This window comes from Eurosta solidaginis, chromosome 4 (assembly GCF_040869045.1).
Source record: "Eurosta solidaginis isolate ZX-2024a chromosome 4, ASM4086904v1, whole genome shotgun sequence".
NCBI lineage: Eukaryota > Metazoa > Arthropoda > Insecta > Diptera > Tephritidae > Eurosta > Eurosta solidaginis.
In genome coordinates this window covers 268772711-268777066 of record NC_090322.1, presented here as the reverse complement: position 1 = coordinate 268777066, position 4356 = coordinate 268772711, and positions in this window count along the sequence as shown.

Here is a 4356-nt window from a genome sequence, read left to right as displayed (position 1 = left end):
AAAAAAAAAAAAAAAAAAATTTAATATGTTTTTTCTCATCTTAGATTGCTTTTATGAATCTTTTTTCCTTCGATTAAAACTGATGTACCAAGGTCCCTTTCAATTACTTTTTCCACAAATATTTTATCAAATTTATTTCCTAGTCGCCTATTTCTCCTTACGAAAACTTTTTCCCCAGGTTCATATGATTTCATTGTTTTATCTTTATTGCATCTTTCTAAAGTCTCTTCCTGAACCTTGAATAATCTCTCCCGAACTTTACTTAATTCACTAGCCGAACTATTTTGAAAAATTTCAATTGGTTTAGAGTTTATTGTTGAATGAATGCTATTATTATATTTATTTGTTGCCAACAAAACAAGGTCCACTGTCTCATTTAACTGCTGTTGCTCTTTAATACAGTGAGATATTTCCATTAATGTTGAGTGAAACCTCTCCACCTGACCATTGGTTTCACTGTGTAGTGTGGGAATGAAAAATTGCTCTACTGAAAAATTATCCCTTAACAAAGTTTTTATAACATTTGACTGAAAAGCCCTTTCATTGTCTGAAACAATTATTTTCGTGTTTTTGAAAACTAATAAAATTTCAAGTAAAGCATCTTTTATATCCAAAGTAGATCGAGACGCAATTGGTTTAACAACAGCAAATTTTGAAAATTTATCTACGCAAGTTAAGAAAAACTGTTTATCTGTTATGAAAATATCAAGATGTAGGATTTCGCCAGGGTAATTTGGTATTGGAGTCCTCCCAATAACTAGGTTAGAGGGATTTCGCTGATATTTGTTCTCCAAACATATTTTACAGTTTGTAATAATTGATTTTAAAGTTTTTTTAATATCAGGAAAATAATACTCACTAATAATTTGCTTAAAATTCTCAAGTAAACAGCGGTGGGCTCGATTATGTTCAGCAGTTATAACTTCAAGCTGATCATTTTTATTTGTCAAATCTATTACAAGCAATTCAGTATGTCTAAATTTTATACCTGGAAATGAAGAAACTATACGATTTTGAACTTCCGCCAAAGTCTGTAAATCGCAGTGAATAGCATTAGTCCTACTAGGATTAACGACTTCTTTTAAACACAATAACAAATTTTCAATAGAATCAAAAACAATAGTATGGCGTATAAATTTGTTAAAAACAACCTTAGAAGTTTTAATAAAAGATGGTCCTTTTGTTAAGACAATTTGATTTCTAAATTGGTTAACAGGGCACTTAACAGTTTCAATTACATCTGTTGAAGATTCTTCACTATGCACTGTTTCCAAAGTAATAGTATGGTTATTAATATACTGTCTTGAAAGAGCATCAGCTACTTTGTTCTCTTTTCCAGGCTTATAATGAAATGTTGGAGAAAATTCTTCGATAAATGCACGCCATCTTTTCATTTTTGTATTTGGGTTTTTTTCCGAAATAGAGAATATAAGTGGCTGATGGTCAGTAAATATCCTTACATTTTTTGTACCATACAAATAATGTCTCAACGCTTTCAATGCCCAAACAATAGCTAACATCTCACGTTCATTTGTTGCATAGTTTTGCTCAGTGGAAGAAAGCGTTCGAGAAATCATTGTGATTGGTTTACTATTTTGAGATAATACCGCTCCTAATGCATTTGACGAAGCATCAGTTGTTAGCTCAAATGGACAATTAAAATCTGGATACTGTAAAAGTACATCTTCCGAAGCAAGTATGTTCTTAATTTTTGTAAATACCAACTCTGCTTCACGATCAAAATTAATTTTCACATGTTTCGATTTATTTGCGTCAATATGGCCATTCTCTCCACGCAAAAATTTTGTTAATGGTTTCACTATTGAAGCATAATTTTTAACAAACCTGCGATAATAGCCAGCTAGCCCAAGAAAAGATCGCAACCCCCGTAATGTCTCCGGCATTTTATAGTTAATTATATCCCGAACTTTATCAGGACAGGTTCGAATACCATTTTGTGAAACCATGAATCCTAAAAACTCAACATATGTCTTAAAAAATTTCGACTTATCTAACGATACCCTCATTCCTGATTGCTCCAACATTTTTAAAATTTTATCTACATCTCTTATGTGTGTATCTTCGTCGCGTGAAAAAATAATAATGTCATCGATGTGAACGTGACATGTCTTACCTATTTCGTCACGTAGAACATCATCAATTGCACGCTGAAAAATGCTTGGGGCGTTTTTCAATCCAAACGGCAAACGACAAAACTCGTATTTTCCATTATTAATGCTGAAAGCAGTTTTTTGCCTGTCCTTTTCGTATAAATTTATCTGGTGGAAACCAGATTTCAAATCAAGAGTAGTGAAAAACCGTGATTTTCCTAAATTTGACAAAATTACAGAAATATCGGGTATTGGATATTTATCTGATATAGTTTTTTCATTGATTTTTCGGAAATCAATTACCATTCGCAACTTTTGCTTTCCATTTTCATCCAACCCCTTTTTTGTTACAACGTGTATTGGAGAATTATATGGAGAACACGATTTTCTAATTATGCCATCTTTCAGAAGACTAAGTATTTCATTATTAATGAAATCTGCAGCAGACATAGGATAAGGATAACCTCTACTATAAATAGGATCATCTGTTACTGTACGTATTTTAGCTACTACATTTGTATTAAAAGGCAAGTCTCGGTTTGGATTCGCGAACGCATTAATATTATTATTTATCATTTCTCTGAAATGATCACGTACATGTTCCGGAACTGAATCTTCTGTTATCGTAATCAGGTTAACTTGATTACAATTAAGCTGTTCAATTGCAACTCTACCATTTCGATAACACAAATATCCACTTTCTGTATAAATTTTCGCATCAATTTGTCTTAAAAAGTCATATCCTATAATACCGTCAAACGTGTTTAATGTTTCAAGCAAGTAAAACGTTGAAGTATGATCAAGTAAATTAACTAGACACTTTTGATTTATTAAATTGACTCCATTTATTGATTTTAATCTAAACGGATGTTTTATTAATTTAACTCCACGAAGAAATGAAAAATTTTTAATATAGTTTTTCGATGTACCAGTATCAATTAAGAAACGAAGCTCCTGTCCATTCACCATTTTTTTAGTAATGTATGGCAGGAGCGAATTTAGTTTTAAAAAATTTATCTCATCACTAAAATCTGAAACTTGAATTTGGGACTCATTATCATCTAATTCAATCCCACCAATATTATTTTCATTATAATTAAGTTCATCACAAAACTGATCAGTTTTGTCAGGCATATAATTTATACGTTGAGTTTTTTCCAAAGGCCTCTCAAAAGAGCCAGATAGTTCCCTAGGGCGTTTAAATGGTACTAATCGATTCGGCAATTGCTCAGGATGAGCGGTATTTGACGGGTGAGCAGAATTAACATTCCGACTTGGAGTTAGAAAACCATTTCCTGGTGTCCTTTGCTTATAAAATGATGACCCTGGGTCCACTTCCATTTGCTGCAGTTGATTTTTAAAATTTGAGCCTGATAACGGACTACGTTTACTCAGAGTTACAGATGGACGGAAATTGTTAGGTTTTATCATATTACCTATAGCAAAAGTGTTTGCAAAGTCGTACCGTTTATGATTCGATTCTAATTCCTTAGCAATGGCTAATGCAGTAGGGAGGTCCTTTGGCCTTGATGAAAAAAGGATATCACATAAAGGACGACGGAGCCCAGAGATGAAAACACGTAGAGCATTTTCTCTGGCTTTCTCATTTAGCGCATCTATTACTTCATTATTGTTACTGTAAGTCATTATATGCTTGTTTATTATCAAAATTAAATGCTCCTCAACCTTACCATAATACTCTGCAATAGATAGACTACCCTGCCTAAGGATACTCAGCTCATTTTCAAGAACATATATGGGTCTTTTATCTGCGTACGTCTGATCCAGCCTTTCAATGATCGCTTCAAAATTTAAAACAGTATTGAATGATGACAACGTCATGTTGGCGGAACCGGTAATTTTATTTCTAAGTATACCTAGAGCTACGTAATATTTTTCTGATCCCTTAGGGTAATATTTGATTGCGAAATTCGCAGCAGAACGCCATGCTGGATAACATGAAGCATCACCAGCAAACTCCGGTAAAGATTTAACTAAATCTAAACTACAGTTCCCTGAATCAATTGTAGAAATTATTTCCACTGGCTTGTAAGCCTCTACATTTGGTACCTCTAATCGCCCAAGAGCCAAAGTAAGCGAATCTAGTTTAGCCGCTAATTCTCGCCTAGCATTTTCACTTGCCTCTATTTTATTATCTAACTCCTGTCTAGTATTATCACTTGCTACCTTAATTATTTCCAATACCTGTTCCCGTGTTATACTCATTTTAATAACCCAAACTATC